The sequence below is a fragment of the Mobula birostris genome, unplaced genomic scaffold (assembly GCF_030028105.1).
Source record: "Mobula birostris isolate sMobBir1 unplaced genomic scaffold, sMobBir1.hap1 scaffold_1013, whole genome shotgun sequence".
NCBI classification, from domain to species: Eukaryota; Metazoa; Chordata; class Chondrichthyes; order Myliobatiformes; family Myliobatidae; genus Mobula; species Mobula birostris.
This window is the reverse complement of record NW_027274054.1, coordinates 16,108-38,873: the sequence shown is the minus strand read 5'-3', so window position 1 is coordinate 38,873 and position 22,766 is coordinate 16,108. Positions and strand designations below refer to the sequence as shown.

General features: G+C 58.5%; 1 long non-coding RNA gene across 1 annotated transcript in view; it reads left to right on the top strand.

Moving 5' to 3' along the window:
* Window positions 1–21,961, top strand: part of LOC140192278 (uncharacterized) — a 61,393-nt gene extending 39,432 nt beyond the window's left edge. The window contains exon 3 of the long non-coding RNA XR_011884193.1: window positions 21,892–21,961. This is a non-coding gene — a long non-coding RNA (uncharacterized lncRNA). The remainder of the gene's footprint in view (window positions 1–21,891) is intronic.
* The last annotated feature ends 805 nt before the right edge of the window (window positions 21,962–22,766 follow it).

The window sequence follows — 22,766 nt, the reverse complement described above, 5'->3', positions numbered from 1 at the left end:
AGATCCTACACCCCTCCCAGTCTCTGTAACCCCCACTAGCCCCTACACCCCTCCCAGTCTCTGTAACCCCCACTAGCCCCAACACCCCTCCCAGTCTCTGTAACCCCAACTAGATCCTACACCCCTCCCAGTGTCTGTAACCCCCACTAGCCCCAACACCCCTCCCAGTGTCTGTAACCCCCACTAGATCCTACACCCCTCCCAATGTCTGTAACCCCCACTAGATCCTACACCCCTCCCAATGTCTGTAACCCCCACTGGCTCCTACACCCCTCCCAGTCTCTGTAACCCCCACTAGCTCCTACACCCCTCCCAGTGTCTGTAACCCCCACTAGATCCTACACCCCTCCCAGTCTCTGTAACCCCCACTAGATCCTACACCCCTCCCAGACTCTGTAACCCCACTAGATCCTACACCCCTCCCAGTCTCTGTAACCCCCACTGGCCCCTACACCCCTCCCAGTCTCTGTAACCCCCACTAGATCCTACACCCCTCCCAGTGTCTGTAACCCCCACTAGATCCTACACCCCTCCCAGTCTCTGTAACCCCACTAGATCCTACACCCCTCCCAGACCCTGTAACCCCCACTAGATCCTACACCCCTCCCAGTCTCTGTAACCCCCACTAGATCCTACACCCCTCCCAGTCTCTGTAACCCCCACTGGCCCCTACACCCCTCCCAGTCTCTGTAACCCCACTAGATCCTACACCCCTCACAGTCTCTGTAACCCCCACTAGATCCTACACCCCTCCCAGTGTCTGTAACCCCCACTAGATCCTACACCCCTCCCAGTGTCTGTAACCCCCAACAGCCCCAACACCCCTCCCAGTGTCTGTAACCCCCACTAGCCCCTACATCCCTCCCAGTCTCTGTAACCCCCACTAGCTCCTACACCCCTCCCAGTGTCTGTAACCCCCACTAGCTCCTACACCCCTCCCAGTGTCTGTAACCCCCACTAGATCCTACACCCCTCCCAGTCTCTGTAACCCCCACTAGCCCCTACACCCCTCCCAGTGTCTGTAACCCCACTAGATCCTACACCCCTCCCAGTCTCTGTAACCCCCACTAGCCCCTACACCCCTCCCAGTCTCTGTAACACCCACTAGATCCTACACCCCTCCCAGTCTCTGTAACCCCCACTAGATCCTACACCCCTCCCAGTCTCTGTAACCCCCACTAGATCCTACACCCCTCACAGTGTCTGTAACCCCCACTAGATCCTACACCCCTCCCAGTCTCTGTAACCCCCACTGGCTCCTACACCCCTCCCAGTCTCTGTAACCCCCAACAGCCCCTACACCCCTCTCAGTCTCTGTAAAACCCACTAGATCCTACACCCCTCCCAGTCTCTGTAACCCCCAACAGCCCCTACACCCCTCCCAGTGTCTGTAACCCCCACTAGATCCTACACCCCTCCCAGTGTCTGTAACCCCCACTAGATCCTACACCCCTCCCAGTCTCTGTAACCCCCACTAGCTCCTACACCCCTCCCAGTCTCTGTAACCCCCACTAGCCCCTACACCCCTCCCAGTCTCTGTAACCCCCACTAGCTCCTACACCCCTCCCAGTGTCTGTAACCCCCACTATCCCCTACACCCCTCCCAGTCTCTGTAACCCCCACTAGCTCCTACACCCCTCCCAGTCTCTGTAACCCCCACTAGCCCCTACACCCCTCCCAGTCTCTGTAACCCCCACTAGCCCCTGCACCCCTCCCAGTGTCTGTAACCCCCACTAGATCCTACACCCCCCCAGTCTCTGTAACCCCCACTAGATCCTACACCCCTCCCAGTCTCTGTAACCCCCAACAGCCCCTGCACCCCTCCCTGTCTCTGTAACCCCAACAGCCCCTGCACCCCTCCCAGTCTCTGTAACCCCCACTGGCTCCTACACCCCTCCCAGTCTCTGTAACCCCCACTAGCCCCTACACCCCTCCCAGTCTCTGTAACCCCCAACAGCCCCTGCACCCCTCCCAGTCTCTGTAACCCCAACTAGATCCTACACCCCCCCCAGTCTCTGTAACCCCCACTAGATCCTACACCCCTCCCAATGTCTGTAACCCCCACTAGATCCTACACCCCTCCCAGTGTCTGTAACCCCACTAGATCCTACACCCCTCCCAGTCTCTGTAACCCCCACTGGCCCCAACACCCCTCCCAGTCTCTGTAACCCCCACTAGCCCCTGCACCCCTCCCAGTCTCTGTAACCCCCACTAGCTCCTACACCCCTCCCAGTCTCTGTAACCCCCACTAGCTCCTGCACCCCTCCCAGTCTCTGTAACCCCCACTAGATCCTACACCCCTCCCAGTCTCTGTAACCCCCAACAGCCCCAACACCCCTCCCAGTGTCTGTAACCCCCACTAGATCCTACACCCCTCCCAGTCTCTGTAACCCCCACTAGCCCCTACACCCCTCCCAGTCTCTGTAACCCCCACTAGCTCCTACACCCCTCCCAGTCTCTGTAACCCCCACTAGCTCCTGCACCCCTCCCAGTCTCTGTAACCCCCACTAGATCCTACACCCCTCCCAGTCTCTGTAACCCCCACTAGCCCCTACACCCCTCCCAGTCTCTGTAACCCCCACTAGATCCTACACCCCTCCCAGTGTCTGTAACCCCCACTAGATCCTACACCCCTCCCAGTGTCTGTAACCCCCACTAGCCCCAACACCCCTCCCAGTCTCTGTAACCCCCACTAGATCCTACACCCCTCCCAGTGTCTGTAACCCCCACTAGATCCTACACCCCTCCCAGTGTCTGTAACCCCCACTAGCTCCTACACCCCTCCCAGTGTCTGTAACCCCCACTAGATCCTACACCCCTCCCAGTCTCTGTAACCCCCACTAGATACTACACCCCTCCCAATGTCTGTAACCCCCACTAGATCCTACACCCCTCCCAGTCTCTGTAACCCCCACTAGCCCCAACACCCCTCCCAGTCTCTGTAACCCCCACTAGCTCCTACACCCCTCCCAGTCTCTGTAACCCCCACTAGATCCTACACCCCCCCCAGTCTCTGTAACCCCCACTAGATCCTACACCCCTCACAGTCTCTGTAACACCCACTAGATCCTACACCCCTCCCAGTCTCTGTAACCCCCACTAGATCCTACACCCCTCCCAGTCTCTGTAACCCCCACTAGCTCCTACACCCCTCCCAGTCTCTGTAACCCCCACTAGATCCTACACCCCTCCCAGTCTCTGTAACCCCCACTAGATCCTACACCCCTCCCAGTCTCTGTAACCCCCACTAGCTCCTACACCCCTCCCAGTGTCTGTAACCCCCACTAGCCCCAACACCCCTCCCAGTCTCTGTAACCCCCACTAGATCCTACACCCCTCCCAGTCTCTGTAACCCCCACTGGCCCCTACACCCCTCACAGTCTCTGTAACCCCCACTAGATCCTACACCCCTCCCAGTGTCTGTAACCCCCACTGGATCCTACACCCCTCCCAGTGTCTGTAACCCCCACTGGCTCCTACACCCCTCCCAGTCTCTGTAACCCCCACTGGCCCCTGCACCCCTCCCAGTCTCTGTAACCCCCACTAGATCCTACACCCCTCCCAGTCTCTGTAACCCCCACTAGATCCTACAACCCTCCCAGTCTCTGTAACCCCCACTAGCTCCTACACCCCTCCCAGTGTCTGTAACCCCCACTAGATCCTACACCCTTCCCAGTCTCTGTAACCCCCACTAGCCCCTATACCCCTCCCAGTCTCTGTAACCCCCACTAGCCCCAACACCCCTCCCAGTCTCTGTAACCCCCACTAGATCCTACACCCCTCCCAGTGTCTGTAACCCCCACTAGCCCCAACACCCCTCCCAGTGTCTGTAACCCCCACTAGATCCTACACCCCTCCCAATGTCTGTAACCCCCACTAGATCCTACACCCCTCCCAATGTCTGTAACCCCCACTGGCTCCTACACCCCTCCCAGTCTCTGTAACCCCCACTAGCTCCTACACCCCTCCCAGTGTCTGTAACCCCCACTAGATCCTACACCCCTCCCAGTCTCTGTAACCCCCACTAGATCCTACACCCCTCCCAGACTCTGTAACCCCACTAGATCCTACACCCCTCCCAGTCTCTGTAACCCCCACTGGCCCCTACACCCCTCCCAGTCTCTGTAACCCCCACTAGATCCTACACCCCTCCCAGTGTCTGTAACCCCCACTAGATCCTACACCCCTCCCAGTCTCTGTAACCCCACTAGATCCTACACCCCTCCCAGACCCTGTAACCCCCACTAGATCCTACACCCCTCCCAGTCTCTGTAACTCCCACTAGATCCTACACCCCTCCCAGTCTCTGTAACCCCCACTGGCCCCTACACCCCTCCCAGTCTCTGTAACCCCACTAGATCCTACACCCCTCACAGTCTCTGTAACCCCCACTAGATCCTACACCCCTCCCAGTGTCTGTAACCCCCACTAGATCCTGCACCCCTCCCAGTGTCTGTAACCCCCAACAGCCCCAACACCCCTCCCAGTGTCTGTAACCCCCACTAGCCCCTACACCCCTCCCAGTCTCTGTAACCCCCACTAGCTCCTACACCCCTCCCAGTGTCTGTAACCCCCACTAGCTCCTACACCCCTCCCAGTGTCTGTAACCCCCACTAGATCCTACACCCCTCCCAGTCTCTGTAACCCCCACTAGCCCCTACACCCCTCCCAGTGTCTGTAACCCCACTAGATCCTACACCCCTCCCAGTCTCTGTAACCCCCACTAGCCCCTACACCCCTCCCAGTCTCTGTAACACCCACTAGATCCTACACCCCTCCCAGTCTCTGTAACCCCCACTAGATCCTACACCCCTCCAGTCTCTGTAACCCCCACTAGATCCTACACCCCTCACAGTGTCTGTAACCCCCACTAGATCCTACACCCCTCCCAGTCTCTGTAACCCCCACTGGCTCCTACACCCCTCCCAGTCTCTGTAACCCCCAACAGCCCCTACACCCCTCTCAGTCTCTGTAAAACCCACTAGATCCTACACCCCTCCCAGTCTCTGTAACCCCCAACAGCCCCTACACCCCTCCCAGTGTCTGTAACCCCCACTAGATCCTACACCCCTCCCAGTGTCTGTAACCCCCACTAGATCCTACACCCCTCCCAGTCTCTGTAACCCCCACTAGCTCCTACACCCCTCCCAGTCTCTGTAACCCCCACTAGCCCCTACACCCCTCCCAGTCTCTGTAACCCCCACTAGCTCCTACACCCCTCCCAGTGTCTGTAACCCCCACTATCCCCTACACCCCTCCCAGTCTCTGTAACCCCCACTAGCTCCTACACCCCTCCCAGTCTCTGTAACCCCCACTAGCCCCTACACCCCTCCCAGTCTCTGTAACCCCCACTAGCCCCTGCACCCCTCCCAGTGTCTGTAACCCCCACTAGATCCTACACCCCCCCAGTCTCTGTAACCCCCACTAGATCCTACACCCCTCCCAGTCTCTGTAACCCCCAACAGCCCCTGCACCCCTCCCTGTCTCTGTAACCCCAACAGCCCCTGCACCCCTCCCAGTCTCTGTAACCCCCACTGGCTCCTACACCCCTCCCAGTCTCTGTAACCCCCACTAGCCCCTACACCCCTCCCAGTCTCTGTAACCCCCAACAGCCCCTGCACCCCTCCCAGTCTCTGTAACCCCAACTAGATCCTACACCCCCCCCAGTCTCTGTAACCCCCACTAGATCCTACACCCCTCCCAATGTCTGTAACCCCCACTAGATCCTACACCCCTCCCAGTGTCTGTAACCCCACTAGATCCTACACCCCTCCCAGTCTCTGTAACCCCCACTGGCCCCAACACCCCTCCCAGTCTCTGTAACCCCCACTAGCCCCTGCACCCCTCCCAGTCTCTGTAACCCCCACTAGCTCCTACACCCCTCCCAGTCTCTGTAACCCCCACTAGCTCCTGCACCCCTCCCAGTCTCTGTAACCCCCACTAGATCCTACACCCCTCCCAGTCTCTGTAACCCCCAACAGCCCCAACACCCCTCCCAGTGTCTGTAACCCCCACTAGATCCTACACCCCTCCCAGTCTCTGTAACCCCCACTAGCCCCTACACCCCTCCCAGTCTCTGTAACCCCCACTAGCTCCTACACCCCTCCCAGTCTCTGTAACCCCCACTAGCTCCTGCACCCCTCCCAGTCTCTGTAACCCCCACTAGATCCTACACCCCTCCCAGTCTCTGTAACCCCCACTAGCCCCTACACCCCTCCCAGTCTCTGTAACCCCCACTAGATCCTACACCCCTCCCAGTGTCTGTAACCCCCACTAGATCCTACACCCCTCCCAGTGTCTGTAACCCCCACTAGCTCCTACACCCCTCACAGTCTCTGTAACCCCCACTAGATCCTACACCCCTCCCAGTCTCTGTAACCCCACTAGATCCTACACCCCTCACAGTCTCTGTAACCCCCACTAGATCCTACATCCCTCCCAGTGTCTGTAACCCCCACTAGCTCCTACACCCCTCCCAGTCTCTGTAACCCCCACTAGCCCCTACACCCCTCCCAGTCTCTGTAACCCCCACTAGCCCCTACACCCCTCCCAGTCTCTGTAACCCCCACTAGCTCCTACACCCCTCCCAGTCTCTGTAACCCCCACTAGCCCCTACACCCCTCCCAGTCTCTGTAACCCCCACTAGCCCCTACACCCCTCACAGTCTCTGTAACCCCCACTAGATCCTACACCCCTCCCAGTGTCTGTAACCCCCACTAGCTCCTACACCCCTCCCAGTGTCTGTAACCCCCACTAGATCCTACACCCCTCCCAGTCTCTGTAACCCCCACTAGCCCCTACACCCCTCCCAGTCTCTGTAACCCCCACTAGCTCCTACACCCCTCCCAGTCTCTGTAACCCCCACTAGATCCTACACCCCTCCCAGTCTCTGTAACCCCCACTAGATCCTACACCCCTCCCAGTGTCTGTAACCCCCACTAGATCCTACACCCCTCACAGTCTCTGTAACCCCCACTAGCTCCTGCACAAAACCCAGTCTCTGTAACCCCCACTAGATCCTACACCCCCCCAGTCTCTGTAACCCCCACTAGATCCTACACCCCCCCCAGTCTCTGTAACCCCCACTAGCCCCTACACCCATCCCAGTGTCTGTAACCCCACTAGATCCTACACCCCTCCCAGTCTCTGTAACCCCCACTAGATCCTACACCCCTCCCAGTGTCTGTAACCCCCACTGGCTCCTACACCCCTCCCAGTCTCTGTAACCCCCACTAGCCCCAACACCCCTCCCAGTCTCTGTAACCCCCACTAGCCCCTACACCCCTCCCAGTCTCTGTAACACCCACTAGATCCTACACCCCTCCCAGTGTCTGTAACCCCCACTAGCTCCTACACCCCTCCCAGTGTCTGTAACCCCCACTAGATCCTACACCCCTCCCAGTCTCTGTAACCCCCACTGGCCCCTGCACCCCTCCCAGTGTCTGTAACCCCCACTAGATCCTACACCCCTCCCAGTGTCTGTAACCCCCACTAGATCCTACACCCCTCCCAGTGTCTGTAACCCCCACTAGCCCCAACACCCCTCCCAGTGTCTGTAACCCCCACTAGCTCCTACACCCCTCCCAGTCTCTGTAACCCCCAACAGCCCCAACACCCCTCCCAGTGTCTGTAACCCCCAACAGCCCCTACACCCCTCCCAGTCTCTGTAACCCCCACTAGCCCCTACACCCCTCCCAGTCTCTGTAACCCCCACTAAATCCTACACCCCTCCCAATCTCTGTAACCCCCACTAGCCCCTACACCCCTCACAGTCTCTGTAACCCCCACTAGCCCCTACACCCCTCCCAGTCTCTGTAACCCCCACTAGCCCCTACACCCCTCCCAGTCTCTGTAACCCCCACTGGCCCCTACACCCCTCCCAGTGTCTGTAACCCCCACTAGCACCTACACCCCTCACAGTCTCTGTAACCCCCACTAGATCCTACACCCCTCCCAGTGTCTGTAACCCCCACTAGCCCCTACACCCCTCACAGTCTCTGTAACCCCCACTAGATCCTACACCCCTCCCAATGTCTGTAGCCCCCACTAGCTCCTACACCCCTCCCAGTCTCTGTAACCCCCACTAGATCCTACACCCCTCCCAGTCTCTGTAACCCCAACTAGATCCTACACTCCTCCCAGTGTCTGTAACCCCCACTAGATCCTACACCCCTCCCAGTCTCTGTAACCCCCACTAGCCCCAACACCCCTCCCAGTCTCTGTAACCCCCACTAGATCCTACACCCCTCCCAGTCTCTGTAACCCCCACTAGATCCTACACCCCTCCCAGTGTCTGTAACCCCCACTAGATCCTACACCCCTCCCAGTCTCTGTAACCCCAACTAGATCCTACACCCCTCCCAGTCTCTGTAACCCCCACTAGCTCTAACACCCCTCCCAATGTCTGTAACCCCCACTGGCTCCTACACCCCTCACAGTCTCTGTAACCCCCACTAGATCCTACACCCCTCCCAGTGTCTGTAACCCCCACTAGCCCCTACACCCCTCCCAGTGTCTGTAACCCCACTAGATCCTACACCCCTCCCAGTGTCTGTAACCCCCACTAGCCCCTACACCCCTCCCAGTGTCTGTAACCCCACTAGCCCCTACACCCCTCCCAGTCTCTGTAACCCCCACTAGATCCTACACCCCTCCCAGTGTCTGTAACCTCCACTAGCCCCTACACCCCTCCCAGTCTCTGTAACCCCCACTAGATCCTACACCCCTCCCAGTGTCTGTAACCCCACTAGATCCTACACCCCTCCCAGTGTCTGTAACCCCACTAGATCCTACACCCCTCCCAGTCTCTGTAACCCCCACTGGCCCCTACACCCCTCCCAGTCTCTGTAACCCCCACTAGATCCTACACCCCTCCCAGTCTCTGTAACCCCCACTAGATCCTACACCCCTCCCAGTGTCTGTAACCCCCACTGGCTCCTACACCCCTCCCAGTCTCTGTAACACCCACTAGATCCTACACCCCTCCCAGTCTCTGTAACCCCCCACTAGCCCCAACACCCCTCCCTGTCTCTGTAACCCCAACAGCCCCTGCACCCCTCCCAGTCTCTGTAACCCCCACTGGCCCCTACACCCCTCCCAGTCTCTGTAACCCCCACTGGCCCCTACACCCCTCCCAGTGTCTGTAACCCCCACTGGCTCCTACACCCCTCCCAGTTTCTGTAACCCCCACTAGCCCCAACACCCCTCCCAGTGTCTGTAACCCCACTAGATCCTACACTCCTCCCAGTCTCTGTAACCCCCACTAGATCCTACACCCCCTCCCAGTCTCTGTAACCCCCACTAGATCCTACACTCCTCCCAGTCTCTGTAACCCCCACTGGATCCTACACCCCTCCCAGTCTCTGTAACCCCCACTAGATCCTACACCCCTCCCAGTCTCTGTAACCCCCACTAGATCCTACACCCCTCCCAGTGTCTGTAACCCCCACTAGCCCCTACACCCCTCCCAGTCTCTGAAACCCCCACTGGATCCTACACCCCTCCCAGTCTCTGTAACCCCCACTAGCCCCTACACCCCTCCCAGTGTCTGTAACCCCCACTAGATCCTACACCCCTCCCAGTCTCTGTAACCCCCACTAGCCCCAACACCCCTCCCAGTCTCTGTAACCCCCACTAGATCCTACACCCCTCCCAGTGTCTGTAACCCCCACTAGATCCTACACCCCTCCCAGTCTCTGTAATCCCCACTAGCTCCTACACCCCTCCCAGTCTCTGTAACCCCCACTAGATCCTACACCCCTCCCAGTGTCTGTAACCCCCACTAGATCCTACACCCCTCCCTGTCTCTGTAACCCCCAACAGCCCCTACACCCCTCCCAGTGTCTGTAACCCCCACTAGATCCTACACCCCTCCCAGTCTCTGTAACCCCCACTAGATCCTACACCCCTCCCAGTGTCTGTAACCCCCACTAGATCCTACACCCCTCCCAGTCTCTGTAACCCCCACTAGATCCTACACCCCTCCCAGTGTCTGTAACCCCCACTAGCTCCTACACCCCTCCCAGTGTCTGTAACCCCCACTGGCTCCTACACCCCTCCCAGTGTCTGTAACCCCACTAGATCCTACACCCCTCCCAGTCTCTGTAACCCCCACTAGATCCTACACCCCTCCCAGTCTCTGTAACCCCCACTAGCCCCAACACCCCTCCCAGTCTCTGTAACCCCCACTAGATCCTACACCCCTCCCAGTCTCTGTAACCCCCACTAGCTCCTGCACCCCTCCCAATGTCTGTAACCCCCACTAGATCCTACACCCCTCCCAGTGTCTGTAACCCCCACTAGATCCTACACCCCTCACAGTCTCTGTAACCTCCACTAGATCCTACACCCCTCCCAGTCTCTGTAACCCCCACTAGCCCCTACACCCCTCCCAGTGTCTGTAACCCCCACTAGATCCTACACCCCTCCCAGTCTCTGTAACCCCCACTAGCCCCTACACCCCTCCCAGTGTCTGTAACCCCCACTAGATCCTAAATCCCTCCCAGTCTCTGTAACCCCCACTAGCCCCTGCACCCCTCCCAGTCTCTGTAACCCCCACTAGCCCCTGCACCCCTTCCAGTCTCTGTAACCCCCACTAGATCCTACATCCCTCCCAGTCCCAGTAACCCCCACTAGATCCTACACCCCTCCCAGACCCTGTAACCCCCACTAGATCCTACACCCCTCCCAGTCTCTGTAACCCCCACTAGCCCCTACACCCCCTCCCAGTGTCTGTAACCCCCACTAGATCCTACATCCCTCCCAGTCTCTGTAACCCCCACTAGCCCCAACACCCCTCCCAGTCTCTGTAACCCCCACTAGATCCTACACCCCTCCCAGTCTCTGTAACCCCCACTAGATCCTACACCCCTCCCAGTGTCTGTAACCCCCACTAGCCCCAACACCCCTCCCAGTGTCTGTAACCCCCACTAGCCCCTACACCCCTCCCAGTCTCTGTAACCCCCACTAGCTCCTACACCCCTCCCAGTGTCTGTAACCCCCACTAGATCCTACACCCCTCCCAGTCTCTGTAATCCCCACTAGATCCTACACCCCTCCCAGTGTCTGTAACCCCCACTAGATCCTACACCCCTCCCAGTGTCTGTAACCCCCACTAGATCCTACACCCCTCCCAGTCTCTGTAACCCCCACTAGCTCCTACACCCCTCCCAGTCTCTGTAACCCCCACTAGCCCCAACACCCCTCCCAGTCTCTGTAACCCCCAACAGCTCCTACACCCCTCCCAGTCTCTGTAACCTCCAACAGCCCCTGCACCCCTCCCAGTCTCTGTAACCCCCACTAGATCGAACACCCCTCCCAGTCTCTGTAACCCCCACTAGATCCTACACCCCTCCCAGTCTCTGTAACCCCCACTAGCCCCTGCACCCCTCCCAGTCTCTGTAACCCCCACTAGCCCCTACACCCCTCCCAGTGTCTGTAACCCCCACTAGCCCCTACACCCCTCCCAGTGTCTGTAACCCCCACTAGCTCCTACACCCCCTCCCAGTCTCTGTAACCCCCACTAGCTCCTACACCCCTCCCAGTCTCTGTAACCCCCACTAGCCCCTACACCCCTCCCAGTCTCTGTAACCCCCACTAGATCCTACACCCCTCCCAGTCTCTGTAACCCCCAACAGCCCCTGCACCCCTCCCAGTCTCTGTAACCCCCACTAGATCCTACACCCCTCCCAGTCTCTGTAACCCCCACTAGATCCTACACCCCTCCCAGTCTCTGTAACCCCCACTAGCTCCTACACCCCTCCCAGTCTCTGTAACCCCCACTAGCCCCTACACCCCTCACAGTCTCTGTAACACCCACTAGATCCTACACCCCTCCCAGTGTCTGTAACCCCCACTAGATCCTACACCCCTCACAGTCTCTGTAACCCCCACTAGATCCTACATCCCTCCCAGTCTCTGTAACCCCCACTAGATCCTACACCCCTCCCAGTCTCTGTAACCCCCACTAGCCCCTACACCCCTCCCAGTCTCTGTAACCCCCACTAGCCCCTGCACCCCTCCCAGTCTCTGTAACCCCCACTAGATCCTACACCCCTCCCAGTCGCTGTAACCCCCCCAGCCCCAACACCCCTCCCAGTCTCTGTAACCCCCACTAGCCCCAACACCCCTCCCAGTGTCTGTAACCCCCACTAGATCCTACACCCCTCACAGTCTCTGTAACACCCACTAGATCCTACACCCCTCCCAGTGTCTGTAACCCCCACTGGCTCCTACACCCCTCCCAGTCTCTGTAACCCCCACTAGCCCCTGCACCCCTCCCAGTCTCTGTAACCCCCACTAGATCCTACACCCCTCCCAGTCTCTGTAACCCCCACTAGCCCCTACACCCCTCACAGTCTCTGTAACACCCACTAGATCCTACACCCCTCCCAGTGTCTGTAACCCCCACTAGATCCTACACCCCTCCCAGTCTCTGTAACCCCCACTAGCCCCTACACCCCTCCCAGTCTCTGTAACCCCCACTAGCTCCTACACCCCTCCCAGTGTCTGTAACCCCCACTAGATCCTACACCCCTCCCAGTCTCTGTAACCCCCACTAGATCCTACACCCCTCCCAGTGTCTGTAACCCCCACTAGCTCCTACACCCCTCCCAGTCTCTGTAACCCCCAACAGCCCCAACACCCCTCCCAGTGTCTGTAACCCCCACTGGCTCCTACACCCCTCCCAGTCTCTGTAACCCCCAACAGCCCCTACACCCCTCCCAGTCTCTGTAACCCCCACTAGCCCCTGCACCCCTCCCAGTCTCTGTAACCCCCACTAGATCCTACACCCCTCCCAGTGTCTGTAACCCCCACTAGCTCCTACACCCCTCCCAGTCTCTGTAACCCCCACTAGCCCCTACACCCCTCCCAGTCTCTGTAACCCCCACTAGCCCCTACACCCCTCCCAGTCTCTGTAACCCCACTGGCCCTACACCCCTCCCAGTGTCTGTAACCCCCACTAGCCCTACACCCCGCACAGTCTCTGTAACCCCCACTAGATCCTACACCCCTCCCAGTGTCTGTAACCCCCACTAGCCCCTACACCCCTCACAGTCTCTGTAACCCCCACTAGATCCTACACCCCTCCCAATGTCTGTAGCCCCCACTAGCTCCTACACCCCTCCCAGTCTCTGTAACCCCCACTAGATCCTACACCCCTCCCAGTCTCTGTAACCCCAACTAGATCCTACACCCCTCCCAGTGTCTGTAACCCCCACTAGATCCTACACACCCCTCCCAGTCTCTGTAACCCCCACTAGATCCTACACCCCTCCCAGTGTCTGTAACCCCCACTAGCCCCAACACCCCTCCCAATGTCTGTAACCCCCACTAGCCCCAACACCCCTCCCAGTCTCTGTAACCCCAACTAGATCCTACACCCCTCCCAGTGTCTGTAACCCCCACTAGATCCTACACCCCTCCCAGTCTCTGTAACCCCCACTAGATCCTACACCCCTCCCAGTCTCTGTAACCCCCACTAGCCCCAACACCCCTCCCAGTCTCTGTAACCCCCACTAGATCCTACACCCCTCCCAGTCTCTGTAACCCCCACTAGATCCTACACCCCTCCCAGTCTCTGTAACCCCCACTAGATCCTACACCCCTCCCAGTGTCTGTAACCCCCACTAGATCCTACACCCCTCCCAGTCTCTGTAACCCCAACTAGATCCTACACCCCTCCCAGTCTCTGTAACCCCCACTAGCTCCAACACCCCTCCCAATGTCTGTAACCCCCACTGGCTCCTACACCCCTCCCAGTGTCTGTAACCTCCACTAGCCCCTACACCCCTCCCAGTCTCTGTAACCCCCACTAGATCCTACACCCCTCCCAGTGTCTGTAACCCCACTAGATCCTACACCCCTCCCAGTGTCTGTAACCCCACTAGATCCTACACCCCTCCCAGTGTCTGTAACCCCCACTGGCTCCTACACCCCTCCCAGTCTCTGTAACCCCCACTAGCCCCAACACCCCTCCCTGTCTCTGTAACCCCAACAGCCCCTGCACCCCTCCGAGTCTCTGTAACCCCCACTGGCCCCTACACCCATCCCAGTCTCTGTAACCCCCACTGGCCCCTACACCCCTCCCAGTGTCTGTAACCCCCACTGGCTCCTACACCCCTCCCAGTGTCTGTAACCCCCACTAGATCCTACACCCCTCCCAGTCTCTGTAAGCCCACTAGCCCCTACACCCCTCCCAGTCTCTGTAACCCCCACTAGATCCTACACCCCTCCCAGTCTCTGTAACCCCCACTAGCTCCTACACCCCTCCCAGTCTCTGTAACCCCCACTAGATCCTACACCCCTCCCAGTGTCTGTAACCCCCACTAGATCCTACACCCCTCCCAGTCTCTGTAACCCCCACTGGCTCCTACACCCCTCCCAGTCTCTGTAACCCCCACTACCCCAACACCCCTCCCAGTGTCTGTAACCCCACTAGATCCTACACTCCTCCCAGTCTCTGTAACCCCCACTGGATCCTACACCCCTCCCAGTCTCTGTAACCCCCACTAGATCCTACACTCCTCCCAGTCTCTGTAACCCCCACTAGATCCTACACCCCTCCCAGTCTCTGTAACCCCCACTAGCCCCTGCACCCCTCCCAGTCTCTGTAACCCCACTAGATCCTACACCCCTCCCAGTCTCTGTAACCCCCACTAGCTCCTACACCCCTCACAGTCTCTGTAACACCCACTAGATCCTACACCCCTCCCAGTGTCTGTAACACCCACTAGATCCTACACCCCTCCCAGTGTCTGTAACCCCCACTAGCTCCTACACCCCTCCCAGTGTCTGTAACCCCCACTAGATCCTACACCCCTCCCAGTCTCTGAAACCCCAACTAGATCCTACACCCCTCCCAGTCTCTGTAACCCCCACTAGATCCTACACCCCTCCCAGTGTCTGTAACCCCCACTAGATCCTACACCCCTCCCAGTCTCTGTAACCCCCACTAGATCCTACACCCCTCCCAGTCTCTGTAACACCCACTAGATCCTACACCCCTCCCAGTGTCTGTAACCCCCACTAGCCCCTACACCCCTCCCAGTCTCTGTAACCCCCACTGGATCCTACACCCCTCCCAGTCTCTGTAACCCCCACTAGCCCCTACACCCCTCCCAGTGTCTGTAACCCCCACTAGATCCTACACCCCTCCCAGTCTCTGTAACCCCCACTAGCCCCAACACGCCTCCCAGTCTCTGTAACCCCCACTAGATCCTACACCCCTCCCAGTGTCTGTAACCCCCACTAGATCCTACACCCCTCCCAGTCTCTGTAACCCCCACTAGCTCCTACACCCCTCCCAGTCTCTGTAACCCCCACTAGATCCTACACCCCTCCCAGTGTCTGTAACCCCCACTAGATCCTACACCCCTCCCTGTCTCTGTAACCCCCAACAGCCCCTACACCCCTCCCAGTGTCTGTAACCCCCACTAGATCCTACACCCCTCCCAGTCTCTGTAACCCCCACTAGATCCTACACCCCTCCCAGTGTCTGTATCCCCCACTAGCTCCTACACCCCTCCCAGTCTCTGTAACCCCCACTAGATCCTACACCCCTCCCAGTGTCTGTAACCCCACTAGATCCTACACCCCTCCCAGTCTGTATCCCCCACTAGATCCTACACCCCTCCCAGTGTCTGTAACCCCCACTGGCTCCTACACCCCTCCCAGTCTCTGTAACCCCCACTAGCCCCAACACCCCTCCCTGTCTCTGTAACCCCAACAGCCCCTGCACCCCTCCCAGTCTCTGTAACCCCCACTGGCCCCTACACCCCTCCCAGTCTCTGTAACCCCCACTGGCCCCTACACCCCTCCCAGTGTCTGTAACCCCCACTGGCTCCTACACCCCTCCCAGTGTCTGTAACCCCCACTAGATCCTACACCCCTCCCAGTCTCTGTAACCCCCACTAGCCCCTACACCCCTCCCAGTCTCTGTAACCCCCACTAGATCCTACACCCCTCCCAGTCTCTGTAACCCCCACTAGCTCCTACACCCCTCCCAGTCTCTGTAACCCCCACTAGATCCTACACCCCTCCCAGTGTCTGTAACCCCCACTAGATCCTACACCCCTCCCAGTCTCTGTAACCCCCACTGGCTCCTACACCCCTCCCAGTCTCTGTAACCCCCACTAGCCCCAACACCCCTCCCAGTGTCTGTAACCCCACTAGATCCTACACTCCTCCCAGTCTCTGTAACCCCCACTGGATCCTACACCCCTCCCAGTCTCTGTAACCCCCACTAGATCCTACACTCCTCCCAGTCTCTGTAACCCCCACTAGATCCTACACCCCTCCCAGTCTCTATAACCCCCACTAGCCCCTGCACCCCTCCCAGTCTCTGTAACCGCACTAGATCCTACACCCCTCCCAGTCTCTGTAACCCCGACTAGCTCCTACACCCCTCACAGTCTCTGTAACACCCACTAGATCCTACACCCCTCCCAGTGTCTGTAACACCCACTAGATCCTACACTCCTCCCAGTGTCTGTAACCCCCACTAGCTCCTACACCCCTCCCAGTGTCTGTAAACCCCACTAGATCCTACACCCCTCCCAGTCTCTGTAACCCCCACTAGATCCTACACCCCTCCCAGTGTCTGTAACCCCCACTAGATCCTACACCCCTCCCAGTCTCTGTAACCCCCACTAGATCCTACACCCCTCCCAGTCTCTGTAACCCCCACTAGATCCTACACCCCTCCCAGTGTCTGTAACCCCCACTAGCCCCTACACCCCTCCCAGTCTCTGTAACCCCCACTGGATCCTACACCCCTCCCAGTCTCTGTAACCCCCACTAGCCCCTACACCCCTCCCAGTGTCTGTAACCCCCACTAGATCCTACACCCCTCCCAGTCTCTGTAACCCCCACTAGCCCCAACACCCCTCCCAGTCTCTGTAACCCCCACTAGATCCTACACCCCTCCCAGTGTCTGTAACCCCCACTAGATCCTACACCCCTCCCAGTCTCTGTAACCCCCACTAGCTCCTACACCCCTCCCAGTCTCTGTAACCCCCACTAGATCCTACACCCCTCCCAGTGTCTGTAACCCCCACTAGATCCTACACCCCTCCCAGTGTCTGTAACCCCCACTGGCTCCTACACCCCTCCCAGTGTCTGTAACCCCACTAGATCCTACACCCCTCCCAGTCTCTGTAACCCCCACTAGATCCTACACCCCTCCCAGTCTCTGTAACCCCCACTAGCCCCAACACCCCTCCCAGTCTCTGTAACCCCCACTAGATCCTACACCCCTCCCAGTCTCTGTAACCCCCACTAGCTCCTGCACCCCTCCCAATGTCTGTAACCCCCACTAGATCCTACACCCCTCCCAGTGTCTGTAACCCCCACTAGATCCTACACCCCTCACAGTCTCTGTAACCTCCACTAGATCCTACACCCCTCCCAGTCTCTGTAACCCCCACTAGCCCCTACACCCCTCCCAGTGTCTGTAACCCCCACTAGATCCTACACCCCTCCCAGTCTCTGTAACCCCCACTAGCCCCTACACCCCTCCCAGTCTCTGTAACCCCACTAGATCCTACACCCCTCCCAGTGTCTGTAACCCCCACTAGATCCTACACCCCTCCCAGTGTCTGTAACCCCCACTGGCTCCTACACCCCTCCCAGTCTCTGTAACCCCCACTAGCCCCAACACCCCTCCCAGTCTCTGTAACCCCCACTAGATCCTATACCCCTCACAGTCTCTGTAACCCCCACTAGATCCTACACCCCTCCCAGTCTCTGTAACCCCCACTGGCCCCTACATCCCTCCCAGTCTCTGTAACCCCCACTAGCCCCTGCACCCCTCCCAGTCTCTGTAACCCCCACTAGCCCCTGCACCCCTCCCAGTCTCTGTAACCCCCACTAGATCCTACATCCCTCCCAGTCCCAGTAACCCCCACTAGATCCTACACCCCTCCCAGTCTCTGTAACCCACACTAGATCCTACACCCCTCCCAGTGTCTGTAACCCCCGCTAGATCCTACACCCCTCCCAGTGTCTGTAACCCCCACTAGATCCTACACCCCTCCCAGTCTCTGTAACCCCCACTAGCTCCTACACCCCTCCCAGTCTCTTTAACCCCCACTAGCCCCTACACCCCTCCCAGTGTCTGTAACCCCCACTAGATCCTACACCCCTCCCAGTCTCTGTAACCCCCACTACCTCCTACACCCCTCCCAGTCTCTGTAACCCCCACTAGATCCTACACCCCTCCCAGTCTCTGTAACCCCCACTAGCTCCTACACCCCTCCCAGTGTCTGTAACCCCCACTAGATCCTACACCCCTCCCAGTCTCTGTAACCCCCACTAGCTCCTACACCCCTCCCAGTCTCTGTAACCCCCACTAGCCCCTGCACCCCTCCCAGTCTCTGTAACCCCCACTAGATCCTACACCCCTCCCAGTCTCTGTAACCCCCAACAGCCCCTGCACCCCTCCCAGTCTCTGTAACCCCCACTAGATCCTACACCCCTCCCAGTCTCTGTAACCCCCACTAGATCCTACACCCCTCCCAGTCTCTGTAACCCCCACTAGCTCCTACACCCCTCCCAGTCTCTGTAACCCCCACTAGCCCCTACACCCCTCACAGTCTCTGTAACACCCACTAGATCCTACACCCCTCCCAGTGTCTGTAACCCCCACTAGATCCTACACCCCTCACAGTCTCTGTAACCCCCACTAGATCCTACACCCCTCCCAGTCTCTGTAACCCCCACTAGCCCCTACACCCCTCCCAGTCTCTGTAACCCCCACTAGCCCCTACACCCCTCCCAGTCTCTGTAACCCCCACTAGATCCTACACCCCTCCCAGTGTCTGTAACCCCCACTAGATCCTACACCCCTCCCAGTCTCTGTAACCCCCACTAGCTCCTACACCCCTCCCAATGTCTGTAACCCCCACTAGCCCCAACACCCCTCCCAGTCTCTGTAACCCCCAACAGCTCCTACACCCCTCCCAGTCTCTGTAACCCCCAACAGCCCCTGCACCCCTCCCAGTCTCTGTAACCCCCACTAGATCCTACACCCCTCCCAGTCTCTGTAACCCCCACTAGATCCTACACCCCTCCCAGTGTCTGTAACCCCCACTAGCCCCAACACCCCTCCCAGTGTCTGTAACCCCCACTAGCCCCTACACCCCTCCCAGTCTCTGTAACCCCCACTAGATCCTACATCCCTCCCAGTCTCTGTAACCCCCACTAGCCCCAACACCCCTCCCAGTCTCTGTAACCCCCAACAGCTCCTACACCCCTCCCAGTCTCTGTAACCCCCAACAGCCCCTGCACCCCTCCCAGTCTCTGTAACCCCCACTAGATCCTACACCCCTCCCAGTCTCTGTAACCCCCACTAGATCCTACACCCCTCCCAGTCTCTGTAACCCCCACTAGCCCCTGCACCCCTCCCAGTCTCTGTAACCCCCACTAGCTCCTACACCCCTCCCAGTCTCTGTAACCCCCACTAGCCCCTGCACCCCTCCCAGTCTCTGTAACCCCCACTAGATCCTACACCCCTCCCAGTCTCTGTAACCCCCAACAGCCCCTGCACCCCTCCCAGTCTCTGTAACCCCCACTGGCCCCTGCACCCCTCCCAGTCTCTGTAACCCCCACTAGCTCCTACACCCCTCCCAGTCTCTGTAACCCCCACTAGATCCTACACCCCTCCCAGTCTCTGTAACCCCCACTAGATCCTACACCCCTCCCAGTGTCTGTAACCCCCACTAGCCCCTACACCCCTCACAGTCTCTGTAACCCCCACTAGATCCTACACCCCTCCCAGTGTCTGTAACCCCCACTGGCTCCTACACCCCTCCCAGTCTCTGTAACCCCCACTAGATCCTACACCCCTCACAGTCTCTGTAACCCCCACTAGATCCTACACCCCTCCCAGTGTCTGTAACCCCCACTGGCTCCTACACCCCTCCCAGTCTCTGTAACCCCCACTAGCCCCTACACCCCTCACAGTCTCTGTAACCCCCACTAGCCCCTACACCCCTCCCAGTCTCTGTAACCCCCACTAGATCCTACACCCCTCCCAGTCTCTGTAACCCCCACTAGCCCCTACACCCCTCCCAGTCTCTGTAACCCCCACTAGATCCTACACCCCTCCCAGTGTCTGTAACCCCCACTAGATCCTACACCCCTCCCAGTCTCTGTAACCCCCACTAGATCCTACACCCCTCCCAGTGTCTGTAACCCCCACTAGCCCCTACACCCCTCCCAGTCTCTGTAACACCCACTAGATCCTACACCCCTCCCAGTGTCTGTAACCCCCACTAGATCCTACACCCCTCCCAGTCTCTGTAACCCCCACTAGATCCTACACCCCTCCCAGTCTCTGTAACCCCCACTAGCCCCTACACCCCTCCCAGTCTCTGTAACCCCCACCAGCTCTGCACTCCTCCCAGTCTCTGTAACCCCCACTAGCTCCTACACCCCTCCCAGTCTTTGTAACCCCCACTAGATCCTGCACCCCTCACAGTCTCTGTAACCCCCACTAGCCCCTACACCCCTCACAGTCTCTGTAACCCCACTAGATCCTACACCCCTCCCAGTCTCTGTAACCCCCACTAGATCCTACACCCCTCCCAGTCTCTGTAACCCCCACTAGATCCCACACCCCTCCCAGTCTCTGTAACCCCCACCAGCTCTGCACTCCTCCCAGTCTCTGTAACCCCCACTAGCTCCTACACCCCTCCCAGTCTCTGTAACCCCCACTAGCCCCTACACCCCTCACAGTCTCTGTAACACCCTCTAGCCCCTACACCCCTCCCCATCTCTGTCACCCCCACTAGCCCCTGCACCCCTCCCTGTCTCTGTAACCCCAACTAGCCCCTGCAACCCATTTGGCCCCGACACCCCTCCCCAGCACCCCACTGTCTCTACAATGCTCACGGTTTATGTTACTCCTTCTGCCCCATTCAACTCTCCCATATCTGATTCCCTCCAGCCCCTGCACTCCTTCCCAGTGTTGTAAAACCCCTCCCCATCTCTGTAACCCCCTCTGGCCCCTACACCCCTACCTATCGCTGTAACATCCTCTGGCCCCTACACCCCTCCCCATATCCGTAACCCCCTCATGCCCACTCCCCTCCCTATTACTGCTAACCTCCTCTGGCCCTTACACACCTCCCTACTGCTGTAATCCACTCTGTTCCCTACATCTCTCCCCATTGCTGTAGTCCACTCTGTTCCCTATGTCTCTCCCCATTGCTGTAGTCCACTCTGTTCCCTACGTCTCTCCCCATTGCTGTAGTCCACTCTGTTCCCTACGTCTCTCCCCATTGCTGTAGTCCACTCTGTTCCCTACGTCTCTCCCCATTGCTGTAGTCCACTCTGTTCCCTACATCTCTCCCCATTGCTGTAATCCACTCTGTTCCCTACATCTCTCCCCATTGCTGTAGTCCACTCTGTTCCCTACACCCCTCCCTATCGCTGTAACCTCCTCTGTCCCATACACCCCTCCCCATTGCTGTAGTCCACTCTGTTCCCTACAGGCCTATGTCTCTGTAAATTGCTTCAGCCCCTAGCTCTCTCCTCATCTTTCTAAACCCACCTGTCCCCGGGCCCTACACAATTTCCCATTCCTGTAAACCCCTTCAACCATTTCGCTCCTCCTGGGCTCTGTTAAAACCTCTGGTCCCAATACCCATTCTGCCTCCATTACCCCATCTGTCCCCTACAGCTGTCCCCATCTCTGTAACACCCTCCAGCTCTCTACATCTCTACCGTGGGAAGCATCATGCCCTAAACTCACTCCTCACCCTCTGCCTCTCTGAAACAGTGGGACACCTTACCACCCAGACGAAATATTCCTCACACCACACGGGCTGGGATGAGAGCCCCACCCCCACTCTCGCTCAGCCTGGGCCTGATGGCTGTTTGTTTTTGCAGATGGAGGATGTCAGGATGTTCTTCACGTTTCTGCGGCAGGCTGTCGCTTCTACCCTGAAAGGATGCCAGGTGAGTGCTCAGCAGAATTTGCCTTTGCTTTGGTCGGGATAGAGACACGTGGGGCACTCTTCCCGAAGGGATCCACCCTCCCCGAGCAAGAGCCACTGCCAGCGGCTCCAGCCCAAAGAGACACAGCCAGTCCAACCCTTGGAGTCGTCACAGGCACAGCAAGATCCAACCTCCGCCCAGTGCAGCCATGGATCAGACAGACAGGCACAGCAAGATCCAACCTCCCCCCAGTGCAGCCATGGATCAGACAGGCACAGCAAGATCCAACCTCCGCCCAGTGCAGCCATGGATCAGACAGACAGGCACAGCAAGATCCAACCTCCCCCCAGTGCAGCCATGGATCAGACAGGCACAGCAAGATCCAATTACCTATCATGAAGGCCCCACCACCCACAGGCACAGCAAGATCCAATTACACATCATGCAGGCCCCATCCCCTCAAGCACAGCAAGATCCAATTACCTACAGTAGGTCCACCCCCACAGGCAGAGCAAGATCCAATTACCGGCAGTGTAGGCCTCCACAGGCATAGCAAGATCCAATTACCTGTAGTGTTGGCCCCCACAGGCACAGCAAGATCCAATTACCTACATTAGGTCGGACCCCCACGGGCACAGCAAGATCCAATTACCTGTAGTGTAGGCCCCACCCCACGGGCACAGCGATCCAATTACCTGTAGTGTAGGCCCCACCCCCACAGGCACAGCGATCCAATTACCTGTAGTGTAGGCCCCACCCCCACAGGCACAGCGATCCAATTACCTGTAGTGTAGGCCCCACCCCCACAGGCACAGCAAGATCCAATT